Raw genomic sequence first — 16487 nt, 5'->3', positions numbered from 1 at the left:
ATTTCCACAAAATAAAATAAAAACTATGTGATGACGTTGAATCAATGTGAAAAACGGATTGGATTTGTTGTCATCAACGCAAAGGAAGGATTTAGGACATTTGACCTGAATCCAATTTCATGGTGAAATGTTTTGTTGAGTTAATGGTGGATTCACTTTAGTTGACAACACAACCAATTGTAAATAAAAAACAAACTAATGTTTGTGCCCAATGGGAAGTTGGCTGGATCAAAAATATCCTTCATCATTTCACTCAGTATCATTCATACAAAGCTACACGATACAGTTGAAGTTGGAAGTTTACATACACTTAGGTTGGAGTCATTAAAACTCGTTTTTCAACCACTCCACAAATTTGTTAACAAACTATAGTTTTGGCAAGTCGGTTCGGACATCTACTTTGTGCATGACACAAGTCATTGTTCCAACAATTGTTTACAGACAGATTATTTCACTCATAATTCACTGTATCTCAATTCCAGTGGGTCAGAAGTTTACATATACTAAGTTGCCTGTGCCTTTCAACAGCTTGGAAAATTCCAGAAAATTATGTCATGGCTTTAGAAGCTTCTGATAGGCTAATTGACATAATTTGAGTCAATTGGAGGTGTACCTGTGGATGTATTTCAAGGCCTACCTTCAAACTCAGTGCCTCTTTGCTTGACATGGGAAAATCAAAAGAAATCAGCCAAGACCTCAGAAAAAAATTTGTAGACTTCTACAAGTCTGGTTCATCCTTGGGAGCAATTCCCAAATGCCTGAAGGTACCACGTACAAACAATAGTATACAAGTATAAACACCATGGGACCATGCAGCTGTCATACCGCTCAGGAAGGAGACGCGTTCTGTCTCCTAGAGATGAACGTACTTTGGTGTGAAAAGTGCTAATCAATCCCAGAACAACAGCAAAGGACCTTGTGAAGATGCTGGAGGAAACATGTACAAAAGTATCTATATACACAGTAAAATTAGTCCTATATCGACATAACCTGAAAGGCCGCTCAGCAAGGAAGAAGCCGCTGCTCCAAAACCGTAATAAAAAAAACAGACTATGGTTTGCAACTACACATGGGACAAAAATCGTACTTTTTTGGAGAAATGTCCTCTGGTCTGATGAAACAAAAATAGAACTGTTTGGCCATAATGACCATCGTTATGTTTGGAGGAAAAAGGGGAGGCTTGCAAGCCGAAGATCAAGAAGCAAGCCGCAGCATCATGTTGTGGTGGTGCTTTTCTGCAGGAGGGACTGGTGCACTTCGCAAAATAGATGGCATCATGAGGTAGGAAAATTATGTGGATTTATTAAAGCAACATCTCAAGACATCCGTCAGGAAGTTCAAGCTTGGCCGCAAATGGGTCTTCAAAATGGACAATGACCCCAAGCATACTTCCAAAGTTGTGGCAAAATGGCTTAAGGACAACAAAGTTAAGGTATTGGAGTGGCGATCACAAAGCCCTGATCTCCATCCTATAGAAAATTTGTGGGCAGAACTGAAAAAGCGTGTGCGAGAAAGGAGACCTACAAACCTGACTCAGTTACACCAGCTCTGTCAGGAGGAATGGGCCAAAATTCACCCAATTTAAAGGCAATGCTACCAAATACTAATTGAGTGTATGTAAACTTCTGACCCACTGGCAATGTGATGTCAGGAATAAAAGCTATAATGAATCATTCTCTCTACTATTATTCTGATATTTCACATTCTTAAAATAAAGTGGTGATCCTACCTAACCTAAAACAGGGAATTTTTACTAGGATTAAATGTCAGGAATTGTGAAAAACTGAGTTTAAATGTTTGGCCAACAATTATAAGTTTACGATTGGCTCATTCATCCCCCTCCTCTCCCCTGTAACCTTTCCCTAGGTCGTTTCTGTAAATGAGAACGTGTTCTCAGTCGACTTAGTCAACCTGGTAAAATAACAGATTTAAATAAAAAAATAAAAAAATAAAAAAGTGGACTCCCCTTCAAATGAGTGCATTTGTCTATTTCAGCCACACCTTTTGCTGACAGCTGTATAAAACACAGCCATGAAATCTTCATAGAAAACCATTGGCAGCAGAATGGCTTTACTGATGAGCTCAGTGGCTTTCAACATGGCACTGTCATAGGATGCTACCTTTCCAACAAGTCAGTTCATCAAATTTCTCCCCTCAAATCTCTCCCCTTCTAGAGCTGCCCCGGTCAACTGCATACACATTGTCTGTCCTCAGCTGCAACACTCCCTATGGAGTTCCAAACTGCCTCTGGAAGCAACATCATCACAAGAACTGTTCGTCAGGAGCTTCATGAAATGGGTTTTCATGGCTGTGCAGCTGTTAACACAAGCCTAAAATCCCCATGCGCAATGCCAAGGGTCGGCTGGAGTGGTGTAAAGCTGTGAAAACGCGTTCTCTGGAGTGATGAATCACACTTCACCATCTGGCAGTCCGACGGACGAATCTGGGTTTGGTGGATGCCAGGAGAACGCTACCTTCCTTAATGCCAAATGTCAACTGTCAAGTTTGGTGGAGCAGGAATAATGTTCTGGGGCTGTTTTTCATGGTTCGGGCTTGGCCCCTAACTTCCAGTGAAGAGAAATGCTAAAGCTACAGCAAACAATGACATTCTAGACTGTTCTGTGCTTCCAACTTTGGAGCAACAGTTTGGGGAAGGCCGTTTTCTGTTTCAGCATGACAACACCCCCGTGCACAAAGCGAGGTTCATACAGATATGGTTTGTCAAGATCGTTGTGGAAAATCCTCACTGGCCTACCAAGACCCCTGGCCTCAACCCCATCAAACACCTTTGGGATGAATTGAAACGCCGACTGCAAGCCAGGCCTAATCACCCAACATCAGTGCCCGACCTCACTAATGCTGTTGTGGCTGAATGGAAGCAAGTCCCCGCAGCAATGTTCCAACATCTAGTGGAAAGCAGAAGAGTGGAGGCTGTTATGGCAGAACAGGGGGGACCAACTCTATATAAATGCCCATGATTTTGGAATTAGATGTTTGACAAGCAGGTGTCCACATACTTTTGGTCATGTAGTGTACCTTCAGACTGTGCTTACAGCTACACTACCAGATAATCCTTAGACTGCTGTCAGTGCTGCATACTGCACATCAAAGGAATGCAGTACCCACTTTAGAATGGCTCTATGGAGAGCAGACGGTCCATTTGCTTAGTATAGCTGGCATTATAACACTTTATGTGGAGGCAGCAGCTATAGAAACCCCAGAACAATGAAGGTGTCAGCCTGAACCTGAGATTAGTCCCAGTGATTGATGAGCGTTTTATGGTAGAGTGGTGGAGCGGTCACTGAGTCACCTGGTGGAGGGCCGTGGTGGGGCTTACTGCAGGGCCCTTTTCATCTGAGTGCAGGGGTTAGGGTTGTGGTGTGTGTGAGGGGGGTGGTTGGAGGGGGTGTGTTAGTGGTGTGTGTGGAGGGGGTGTTAGGGTTAATGGTTTTTATGTGTGTGTGTTTGTGGAGGGGATTGTTAGTGTTGTGTGTGTGTGTGTGTGTGTGTGTGTGTGTGTGTGTGTGTGTGTGTGTGTGTGTGTGTGTGTGTGTGTGTGTGTGTGTGTGTGTGTGTGTGTGTGTGTGGAGGGGGTGATAGGGTTAGTGGTGTGTGTGTGGAGGGGGTTGTTAGTGTGTGTGTGTGTGTGTGTGTGTGTGTGTGTGTGTGTGTGTGTGTGTGTGTGTGTGTGTGTGTGTGTGTGTGTGTGTGTGTGTGTGTGTGTGTGTGTGTGTGTGTGTGTGTGTGTGTGTGTGGAGGAGGGTGTTAGGGTTAGTGTGTGTGGAGGAGGGTGTTAGGGTTAGTGTGTGTGTGAGGACTGGGGTGTAGGGTTAGTGTGTGTGTGGAGGGGGTGTAGGGTTAATGGTTTTTATGTGGTTGTTTTATTGTTAGGTTAGTGGTGTGTGTGTGTGTGTGTGTGTGTGTGTGTGTGTGTGTGTGTGTGTGTGTGTGTGTGTGTGTGTGTGTGTGTGTGTGTGTGTGTGTGTGTGGTGTGGAGAGGGTTGTTGGGTTAGTGGTGTGTGTGGAGGGGGTGTTAGGGTTAGTGTGGTAGTGAGGCCCCTCCCACTGGGCATTGATGTAATTTCTACGTCTATTTTTGATTTACATTTGGTTGAGATGTCAACTATTGTTTATTCTATGTGAAATCAACAACACATTTCACCATTTTATTTCATTTAGGTTAAAAGCTGGGGGGGGGGATAAAAGACGATTCAATCAGTTTTCCATGTTGATTCAACATCATCAGATTGAATTTTTGTTGTTGAAATGACGTGTAAACAACGTTGATGCAACCAGTTTTTGCCCAGTGGGATGACTGTATAGAGGAAAGGTTACAGTCACTGTGCAGTAATATGCTGTTGGAGGACTGGACATGTCACTGAGTTGTTGTTGGCCAAAGTGATGGTGATCATTATCACAGCCCAGGTGTGGGAGAGAGAAACTGTATAAGGCTCTGTGACTGGGTCATTATCACCTCTGTCCCAGTGGCCAGTATCACATCTCCTATCCTAATCTATCCATCAGAACAGGCCTGTAGGAGGGATAATCTAGCCTAGTAGAGCAGTGCCAGAGTATCAGTCCAGAATCACCTCCTCTCACATTCCTTCCAGAGATCAGAGGAGAAATATTGCCTTGAGAGGCACGCAACCTCCATTCCTCCATCCATGTGGGCTGATCTCTCCTCTGAGCCTCCTGCTGATAGACCAGCTTGGTCTCAGATCAGCTTGTGATGCCTTGCCAACTCCTATGGCCATTGTCATGCCACGCTCATAGGAGTTGGCTACACAGCACAAACAGATTTGGGACCAGGCTAGCCCTGACCATTGTTAGGTTGTGTCTGAAATGACACCCTACTCCCTAGTGTCTGGTCAACAACTGGGCACTGCATAGGGAATAGAGAGCCATTTCAGACATAGACCTAGTATGTCTTGATTCACTACACCATGGTCAGACTCAGGTTTGATTCACTACACCATGGTCAGACTCAGGATGATTCACTACACCATGGTCAGAGTCAGGATTGATTCACTACACCATGGTCAGAATCAGGATGATTCACTACACCATGGTCAGACTCTGGGTTGATTCACTACACCATGGTCAGACTCAGGTTTGATTCACTACACCATGGTCAGACTCAGGATGATTCACTACACCATGGTCAGAGTCAGGATTGATTCACTACACCATGGTCAGAATTAGGATGATTCACTACACCATGGTCAGACTCAGGGTTGATTCACTACACCATGGTCAGACTCTGGGTTGATTCACTACACCATGGTCAGACTCAGGTTTGATTCAATACACCATGGTCAGACTCAGGATGATTCACTACACCATGGTCAGACTCTGGGTTGATTCACTACACCATGGTCAGACTCAGGGTTGATTCACTACACCATGGTCAGACTCAGGGTTGATTCACTACACCATGGTCAGACTCAGGATGATTCACTACACCATGGTCAGACTCAGGATTGATTCACTACACCATGGTCAGACTCAGGATGATTCACTACACCATGGTCAGACTCAGGGTTGATTCACTACACCATGGTCAGACTCTGGGTTGATTCACTACACCATGGTCAGACTCAGGTTTGATTCAATACACCATGGTCAGACTCAGGGATGATTCACTACACCAAGGTCAGACTCAGGAGTGATTCACTACACCATGGTCAGACTCAGGATGATTCACTACACCATTTTCAGTCTCAGGTTTGATTCACTACACCATGGTCAGACTCAGGGTTGATTCACTACACCATGGTCAGACTCAGGCTTGATTCACTACACCATGGTCAGACTCAGGAGTGATTCACTACACCATGGTCAGACTCAGGATGATTCACTACACCATTTTCAGTCTCAGGTTTGATTCACTACACCATGGTCAGACTCAGGTTTGATTCAATACACCATGGTCAGACTCAGGATTGATTCACTACACCATGGTCAGACTCTGGGTTGATTCACTACACCATGGTCAGACTCAGGTTTGATTCAATACACCATGGTCAGACTCAGGGTTGATTCACTACACCATGGTCAGACTCAGGATGATTCACTACACCATGGTCAGGCTCAGGTTTGATTCACTACACCATGGTCAGACTCAGGATGATTCACTACACCATGGTCAGACTCAGGGTTGATTCACTACACCATGGTCAGACTCAGGTTTGATTCACTACACCATGGTCAGACTCAGGTTTGATTCACTACACCATGGTCAGACTTAGGATTGATTCACTACACCATGGTCAGACTCAGGGTTGATTCACTACACCATGGTCAGACTCAGGTTGTATTCAGTACACCATGGTCAGACTCAGGCTTGATTCACTACACCATGGTCAGACTCAGGAGTGATTCACTACACCATGGTCAGACTCAGGATGATTCACTACACCATTTTCAGTCTCAGGTTTGATTCACTACACCATGGTCAGACTCAGGGTTGATTCACTACACCATGGTCAGACTCAGGTTTGATTCACTACACCATGGTCAGACTCAGGGATGATTCACTACACCATGGCCAGACTCAGGTTTGATTCACTACACCATGGCCAGACTCAGGTTTGATTCACTACACCATGGTCAGACTCAGGTTTGATTCAATACACCATGGTCAGAGTCAGGATTGATTCACTACACCATGGTCAGACTCAGGAGTGATTCACTACACCATGGTCAGACTCAGGATTGATTCACTACACCATGGTCAGACTCAGGTTTGATTCACTACACCATGGTCAGACTCAGGGATGATTCACTACACCATGGCCAGACTCAGGTTTGATTCACTACACCATGGTCAGACTCAGGGATGATTCACTACACCATGGCCAGACTCAGGTTTGATTCACTACACCATGGTCAGACTCAGGTTTGATTCAATACACCATGGTCAGAGTCAGGATTGATTCACTACACCATGGTCAGACTCAGGAGTGATTCACTACACCATGGTCAGACTCAGGATGATTCACTACACCATGGTCAGACTCAAGATTGATTCAAACCACTGTGCAGCATGGCCCTGTTATCCATCCTGACCACAACTCCACCCACAGAGAAAATTGCAACTATTACAAGTTGCACATTTTCCTCTCAGAGGAATCTGCACTCTTAATAAAGCCAGGTCACCTGCTTCATAATCTCAGTTAACCAAGTTGTATAGCCATCTCCTCTCCTCTCTCTCCTCTCCTGTCCTTTCCCGTCCTGTCCTGTCCTGTCATCTCCTCTCCTCCTGTCCTCTCCTCTCCTGTCCTGTCCTGTCCTGTCCTGTCCTGTCCTGTCCTGTCATCTCCTCTCCTCTCCTCTCCTCTCCTGTCCTCTCCTCTCCTGTCCTGTCCTGTCCTGTCATCTCCTCTCCTCTCCTCTCCTCTCCTGTCCTCTCCTCTCCTGTCCTGTCCTGTCCTGTCTTGTCCTGTCCTGTCCTGTCCTGTCATCTCCTCTCTGTTTAAGGCCCCAGTGTGTGAATGTATTGGTCCTGATTGTCCTGTGGTATCAGAGGCTGGCGGTGGATGGATCCATCAGTTACTGTGTTGAATGTTTCTCCATCTCTTTAGTTCTCCTCAGAATGTCGATTAGCAGGTTGATAGCGGGGATACTGCTGTGGTTAACAGTCTACTAGCGGGGATGCTGCTGTGGTTAACAGTCTACTAGTGGGGATGCTGCTGTGGTTAACAGTCTACTAGCGGGGATGCTGCTGTGGTTAACAGTCTACTAGCGGGGATCCTGCTGTGGTTAACAGTCTACTAGCGGGGATGCTGCTGTGGTTAACAGTCTACTAGCGGGGATGCTGCTGTGGTTAACAGGCTGCTAGTAGGGATGCTGCTGTGGTTAACAGTCTACTAGCGGCGATGTTGCTGTGGTTAACAGTCTACTAGCGGGGATGCTGCTGTGGTTAACAGTCTACTAGCGGGGATGCTGCTGTGGTTAACAGTCTACTAGCGGCGATGCTGCTGTGGTTAACAGGCTGCTAGTAGGGATGCTGCTGTGGTTAACAGGCTGCTAGTAGGGATGCTGCTGTGGTTAACAGGCTGCTAGTAGGGATGCTGCTGTGGTTAACAGGCTGCTAGTAGGGATGCTGCTGGGCCTGCATATCACAAGGAGGAAGGAGGAAATGGAGGAGGAAATAGATGTATGGAGGGGGAAAAGTTTGGGCTTTATTGCCACTTTGGTTGAGTTGAAGGTAGTGGGAGCTACCTCTCTCTCTCTCTCTACACCCACCACCACTACCATCACACTCACACACCCTCTCCCTGCCAAATTGCTCGCTGCCCTGGATGTTTTCAGAGAAGATACCTCCTTTCAAGTTTCTGCCTGGCTGGCTGCTTTGCCTACCGATTACCCCTCTGGTCCTGAGTATGTCCTCCTAGACCTGTGTGTGTTGTCAGTTCAGTCCAGCCCTCTCTCTCCCCCCTCTGCAGTGGCTCCAACAGACACTGTGTCCCTTTTCTCCATTATCCCTGCTCATTCTAGAGGAGGGATGTGCTTCACTGAGGCATAGCAGCCATCTATTCTCCAGCAACCCCCCCCACACACACACACCAAAACAAACCACATGAAAATCCAAGGGAAATCCACCAAGCAAGGGGAAGAGAGGAGAAGAGGGGGAGACAAAACAAAATAACGTTTTTTTGGGAGGAATTTTGGATAAGCTGAAGCAATCTGCTGTGTCTGATAAAATCCTGGGGGCTCTGGAGAGAGTGAGGGAGGGGAGGGAGAGAAAGAGAGGGAGGGAGAGAAGGAGGGAGGAGAGAGAGAATAGGAGATGGGGGGAGAGAGAGAGACCCTGAGTTGGAGAAGAGAAAGAGAATGGAAGATCATCTGGCAGAGCAGGAAGCATCTGATTCCTTCAGGCTTAAACTTTGTCTGGGACATTTGGATCATTGTTATTTCATGCAACAGATGCTGCAGCTTTCCTGATACACCACTGTTCATTGAATCTGTCCAAAGGGATGCTTTCTCAGTCCTACCATGCTATTAGCCATGATAATAGTACTTAGTACTGTATGTGGTTAAAATGTCCATTCATTCAATCAGATATACATTGGTGAAATACAGTAGAATTTGCATAAACAAGGCCCTGCCATCTAACCCTTATATTGTCTACATGGTAGCTATTTCACACTGTAATGACAGACAGGTGCCTTCAACACAATATGTGTAATTCATAACTCATTTGCTAGTTAGCCCCTGAGGGGAGCAATCAACACCATGCTCAATTAAAATACTAATGAGAAAAAGCATTGTTGATATTTGTTTTCTGTTCTAACAAGAATGTACTGTAATTAAGTAAACAGTTCTACCCCCAGAAGCCAAACTATTTACATTTTAGTCATTTAGAAGACGCTCTTAAATAGACCGACTTACAGGAGCAATTAGAGTCAAGTGCCTTGCTCAAGGGCACATCGGCAGATTTTCACCTAGTCGGCTCTGGGATTAGAACAAGCGACCTTTCGGTTACTGGTCTAACGCTCTTAAATGCTAGGCTCTCTGTTGCCCCTAATCTATAACATAAGATTCCAAACGTTAAATAAAGTTTCAAATCAAATCAAACTTTGTCACATGTGCCGAATACAATAAGGATGGTGGGAAGAAGAAGAAACAGGGAGGTGGAGACCAGCTCCAGAACCAAGTGGAGAACATGTCTGTCAACGATTCTTAGACACCATCATCATTCCTATCCTTAAGTGCAGTTCAAGAGTTAAGAAAATATGTACCAAATAGACTAAAGTAAAAAATAATAATAACGAGGCTATGTACAGGGGGTACCAGCACCGAGTCAGTGTGGAGGCTATGTACTGGGGGTACCGGCACCGAGTCGGTGTGGAGGCTATATACAGGGGGCACCGGTACAGAGTCAGTGTGCGGGGGCTACAGGTTAGTTGAGGTAATTTGTACATGCAGGTAGGGGTGAAGTGACTATGCATAGATAATAAACAGCGAGTAGCAGCAGTGTACAAAAGGGAGGGGGGTGGTCAATGTAAATAGTCTGTGGCAATTTTATTAATTGTTCAGCAGTTTTATGGCTTGGGGGTAAAAGCTGTTGAGGAGCCTTTTGGTCCTAGACTTGGCGCTCCGGTACAGCTTGCCATGCGGTAGCAGAGAAAACAGTCTGACTGGAGTCTCTGACAATTTTATGGGCTTTCCTCTGACACTGCCTATTATATAGGTCCTGGATGGCAGGAAGCTGGGACCCAGTGATGTACTGGGCCGTACGCACTACCTTCTGTAGCGCCTTACGGTCAGATGCCGAGCAGTTGCCATACCAGGCGGTGATGCAACTGGTCAGGATGCTCTCGATGGTGGAGCTGTACAACCTTTTGAGGATCTGGGGACCCATGCCAAATCTTTTAAGGCTCCTGAGGGGAAAAGGTTTTGTCATGCCCTCTTCACGACTGTCTTAGTATGTTTGGACCATGATAGCTCATTGTTGATGTGGACACCAAGGAACTTTAAAAACTCATGACCCGCACTTCGTGGGCACTATGGTGTTGAACACTGAGCTGTAGTTAATGAACAGCATTCTCACACAGGTGTTGCTTTTGTCCAGGTGGGAAAGGGCAGTGTGGAGTGTTATTGCGAGTGTGCAATCTGTGCAATCTGTGGTTCTGTTGGGGTGGTATGTGAATTGGAGTGGGTCTAGGGTGTCCGGGAGGATGCTGTTGATGTGAGCCATGACCAGCCTTTCAAAGCACTTCATGGCTACCAACACGAGTGGTACGGGGCGGTAATCATTTAGGCAGGTTACCTTCGCTTCAGACCATGGTGGTCTGCTTGAAACATTTGGTATTACAGACTCGGTCAGGGAGAGGTTGAATATGTCAGTGAAGATACTGGACAGTTGGTCTGCGCATGCTTTGAGTACACGTCCTGGTAATCTGTCTGGCCCAGCGGCTTTGTGAATGTTGACAAATGTCTGGTAGGCTCGCATCACTGGGCAGCTCGCGTCTGGGTCTCCCTTTGTAGTCCGTAATAGTTTTCAAGCCCTGCCACATCCGTCAGAGCCGGTGTAGTAGGATTCAATCTTAATCCTGTATTGACACTTTGCTTGTTTGATGGTTCGTCTGAGGGCATGGCAGGATTTATTATAAGCGTCCGGATTAGTCTCCCGCTTCTTGAAAGCGGCAGCTCTAGCCTTTAGCTCGATGCAGATGTTGCTTGTACGGTCACTGTGGGGACAATGTTGACGATGCATTTATTGATGAAGCCTTTTGGACTCCAAGGTTATCGGACCGACCCCTAGGTCAACTGCCAGTGGTTTGTTATGGTTTGTTTTGCATTTGGGGATTTAAACATCAACAAACGGCATTAACTAACTGACGAGGCCTGAGCAGAACTGAGAGAAAACATCCTCATCTCTCTCTCATTCTAATTAAACTGGGGTGATTTGATTTGAATCCTGAAAAGATGAGTTGTCTATAATCTCCTATTATATATTCATTAAAAAGCTTTGCACTCTGTTCTGCTACAGGGCCCTACCAGGTCCTTTCTTTCTGAAGGATATCTGGGGTCACACTAACATAACAGCCATCATAGAGTAGACCTCCTTCACTAGATAGGACTAGTCATCAGGATCAACACATTGCATGCCTCTTAAACTGTGTTTCCATCAGAGCCGTGATGCCCATCTGATAGTAGCCATCTCAACAAGCTACCCTAAACACTTTAGTGGAATAGGTAAAGAGAGATTGTGGTGGCAGAACGATGGTGTCTGTCTTTACCGGGTTGTCCTGTTCATGTCGTTTTAGCGTACAAACGAAAGGAATTCTGTCAGATAGCATGAGATGATCAGATCTGGATTACTGTATGTGTGGCTGTGAGTTTGTGTTTCTTTTCCCTCAACGGCCTGTCTTCTAATTTGGTGGGCTTTGGCTGTGTAAAATCAGCATTACCAAACTGCCTTTGTAGCTGCCAAGTCCTCCTGTGAATAGCTAGTGTATTTGTGGCGAGACAGAGACACTACTTCTTATTTAATAGAGATTTTCTCTGTAAGTCTTTTTTAATTCTGACAAGACGCGGATTTAAAGGTTATGATGTATGTCCCATCGAGTGTCTAAGGCACTGTCCAGAGGAGGGAGAGGACAGTGCTGGCTAATGCATTCATCTGTCGCTCCGCAGATCAGTGAACAAACACAATAATCGCCCATCAACTGTAAATCCAGATATCACTGTAGAGGAGGGATTTCATATTTTTCTCTGTTGCTCTCTGCACACCCCCACCCGTATAACCATGTTTCATCTAACACAGTTTAGGAGGTGTTTGCATGTGAGAAAAATGTACCCCCCCCTTCACCCCCAGCTTCATACACATCCATTAATCACACAGTTTGACATGCAGATGTTTCTGCTCATTCAGCTTGTGTGTGTGTTCTAGATGCGCATGCCCCTGTATGAGACATTAAACAGCATAATTACATGTTCAACCTGAAAGGGATTGATGTTAGAGTGTGATGTTTGTTATATCCCTTTCATACTAAGACATTTTTCTGCCAACTTTATCACACCGACACCCGTTTCCCTCCTTTTCTTTATGCCTGAAAGATATTGCCGGTATCGAAGCCAAATCTTTTATTTCCGCCAAACAACCCATTAATGATTTCGGTAAAGTTTTGCCAACAGCTTAGTATGAAATGTACTATGCTCTTAAACGTGTGATGGTTGCTAGTCAGCACCTGTTAACCATACTCCTGCCAGCTCTAACCTTTGCGAGGCATGTCACTGCACTGTTTTCTAAACCACAACTAGATGGATCCAGAAATAATTACTGGGGGGGGGTGACTGAATTATTAAAATATTGGAATAAGGTAGGCTAATGCAATTGAAGGCATGTATCAAATTGTTGCTTACTGAAACTCCTAGTCATCCAATCCTTGCAATAGAATTGAAGCAATACCCTACCCGCGTGTGGTCAACTAAATCATTTCAGAACCTCCATCGCGCTACTTTGAGACAAGCATGGGGAATCAATGGGGAATCAGTCAATGTCCGATTTTTGTTTTCCCTGAATCTCCATTTGCCATATCAGTTCTGTTACACTCAAAGACATAATTTGAACAGTGCTATAAACTTTTGAGTGTTTTCTATCCGAAAATATTATGCATATCCTAGCTTCTGGGCCTGAGTAAGAGGCAGTTTACTTTGGGCCCGCTTTTCATCCGGACGTGAAAATACTGCCCCCTACCCAAGAGAGGTTAACACAGTGTCCAAAGAAGGGCCAGAGGTATACAGAATGGTGTCGTCTGCGTAAAGGTGGATCAAAGAATCACCAGCAGCAAGAGCGACATCATTGATGTATACAGAGAAGAGAGTCGGCCCGAGAATTGAACCATGTGGCACCCCCATAGAGACTGCCAGAGGTCCGGACAACAGGCCGTCCGATTTGACACACTGAACTCTGTCAGAGAAGTAGTTGATGAACCAAGCGAGGCAATCATTTGAGAAACCAAGGCAATTGAGTCTGCCAATAAGAATGTTGTGATTGACAAAGTCGAAAGCCTTAGCCAGGTTGATGAATACGGCTGCACAGTAATGTTTCTTATCGATGGCGGTTAAGATATCATTTAGGACCTTGAGCGTGGCTGAGGTGCACCCATGACCAGCTCTGAAACCAGATTGCATAGCAGAGAAGGTATGGTGGGATTCGAAATGGTCGGTAATCTGTTTGTTAACTTAGCTTTCGAAGACCTTAGATAGGCAGGGTAGAATAGATATAGGTCTGAAGCAGTTTGGGTCAAGAGTGTCTCCCCCTTTGACGAGGGGATGACCGCGGCAGCGTTCCAATCTAGGGGAATCTCAGATGATACAAAAGAGAGCTTGACCAGGCTAGTAATAGGGGTTGCAACAATTTCGGCAGATCCTTTTAGAAAGAGAGGGTCCAGATTGTCTAGCCCGGCTGATTTTTAGGGGTCCAGATTTTGCAGCTCTTTCACTTTTGTATACGTGTTTGTTTTGGGCTTCGTGACTTTCATAACATGTTGTATTTTTGGGTGGAGTATTAATCCCCCTATTATTTATTCCTGGGCCTGTCTCCAATCATTTATACAACGTGACAGAATAACCAATCCTACACGGAGACAGAATAACCGACCCTAAATGGAGACCGCGGAATGGCCCGTCCAACGCAACTTCGGCAGCTGTAACTGGCCCGTCCGACGCGACTGCTGCAACTGGCCCATCCAACGCATCTTCGGCAACTGGCCCGTCCGACGCAACTTCGGCAGCAGCAACTGGTATGTCCGACGCAACTGGCCCGACCCGCACCGTCGTAACTTTGGCAGCTGCAACTGGCCCGTCCGACGCGGATGCAACTTTGGCAACTGGCTCGTCCAATGACCCAACTTTGGCAGCTGCAACTGGCCCTGACCGTACCTCGTTCCTGTGATCCTCGAGGCCGGTGTATTCCCACTGCTGGTGCAGTGCGACACGGGACGGGTACGGCCGAGAGGAGCATTGCTGGGTTCCTGGAGTGGACAACCTGGACGGCTCACTGACCAGGGATTTTCACCATCAGCTCCCTGACCGACCCGCACTGCGTCCCTGTGGTCATCCCCGAGGCCAGTGTCATTACGCTGCTAGTGCAGCACGTCGGGATGGCGTACTGCCACAGATTCCCCCGGGGGTCTACGTCACCGGCCTCTAACTGTTTCGTGCACACCTGTTATTGTCTTATTACGGGTCTCGTCCCGTGTATTGTTATTACGGGTCTCATCCCGTGTATTGTTATTACGGGTCTCGTCATGTGTATTGTTATTACGGGTCTCGTCATGTGTATTGTTATTACGGGTCTCGTCCTGTGTATTGTTATTACTGGTCTCGTCCTGTGTATTGTTATTACGGGTCTCGTCCCGTGTATTGTTATTACGGGTCTCGTCCTGTGTATTGTTATTACGGTCTCGTCCTGTGTATTGTTATTACGGGTCTCGTCCTGTGTATTGTTATTACGGGTCTCGTCCTGTGTATTGTTATTACTGGTCTCGTCCTGTGTATTGTTATTACTGGTCTTGTCCTGTGTATTGTTATTACTGGTCTCGTCCTGTGTATTGTATTACGGGTCTCGTCCCGTGTATTTATTAGTGGTGTAACTCTTTGGTTTGGGTTACATCCCTGTGTTTTTGCATACATGTTTGTTTTGGGCTTCGTCCCCGTGCCTTTCATGGCATGTTGTATTTTTGGGTGGAGTATTAAAACCCCCTATTACGAATTACTACGCCTGTCTCCAATCATTTATACAACGTGACAGAGGTGTGTACTTTTGTTTCAAAGTAGATTTGTTTAAGATGACCAAAAACTCTGTCACCCTAATTTAGCCCACTGCAGTAAAATGTTAAAATATCAGGAGAGATAAATCATGCATTTTTTTTATAGAAACCCCCACTGAGCTTTTTGTTATTTTAATAATTTTTGTTCAAATTCAAGCATTCACTTCTTAAAATGGTAAATGCATTTTTTTATGCAGTAAACAAACTGAAGATGTCCAAGGTTGTCTTTGCAGGGGGCCAAAATAAATAAATACTATTATTCTGGGAATAACAACAACAAAAAATGATGTCTAGGTTTTCTGTCATGTTATATGCTACTAAACACACTGCAACGCTGAATCCAAGCAACCAACCACTTCAATATTGTGTTCTACACATAAAATGAACAAATCCCATTCACCTTGCAATCTCTCATGTGGTGAAATCCATTTAGCAAACCTTCGTGCCATCACATGGAGATCAGCTGAGCACTTTCTGGACCTGCCACTCTACAAGGTGCATTGTGTGCCTTCCTGTGATTCTGCCGAGAGAAATTGTTTTTTGATTTGTGAAGTGACTGTCAAATGTCTGAAGCAGTAGTCGCTGGGGAGTGTTTCCTGGAAGGGCTCTTTTTGACTGGTTGCATTAGGCTCAGTAGGCTTGATGTGGTCTTAGACAGCATTGTCCCTCTCCTGGATCCCACTGGGGTCTCGGCAGAGGGGGGTTACCAGTAGCTGGACACAATCACAATCTACCCACTCACTCCTTCGCTGCTGCAGGCCACAGCGTACAGGTCGTTTCTCACCGACAGACATGTTTGCACCTGTAAGACATCAGGTGAGGCTACTTCATACTTTCACATTATTGGCCACCTGAAAACATATGCAAAGGTGAAATTGGTGATAATGGGCTGTTTTGTTATGACAATATAGAGGATGCTACACTGTTTTGGACCCATAACAACACAAAATAGATCATGACAACCATATCAGAGCACAGGGTGATTCCAGTGTGTTTTCAGGACGTCTAACGTAACCCACTTCAATGTGAATTAGAAGTGTTCCGAAACTCTCTTATTAGTTTTTTTTTCAGAGACGTTACTCATGTTGCTATCACCTTCAATTTAACTCGACTGAACAGGCTGCCCCAGGAGCCCAACAGAAGACATGTTACAATATAGTAGAGAAATATCCTTTGTAGTCCTTAACTTTACTTAAGTCTCGC

General features: G+C 45.5%; 1 protein-coding gene across 1 annotated transcript in view; it reads left to right on the top strand.

Moving 5' to 3' along the window:
- LOC124047850 (semaphorin-5B-like) overlaps positions 1-16487 on the top strand; it is a 323136-nt gene that overhangs the window by 105216 nt on the left and 201433 nt on the right.

Source organism: Oncorhynchus gorbuscha, linkage group LG01 (assembly GCF_021184085.1).
Source record: "Oncorhynchus gorbuscha isolate QuinsamMale2020 ecotype Even-year linkage group LG01, OgorEven_v1.0, whole genome shotgun sequence".
Lineage (NCBI taxonomy): Eukaryota > Metazoa > Chordata > Actinopteri > Salmoniformes > Salmonidae > Oncorhynchus > Oncorhynchus gorbuscha.
This window is presented reverse-complemented; position numbering and strand designations above follow the sequence as displayed.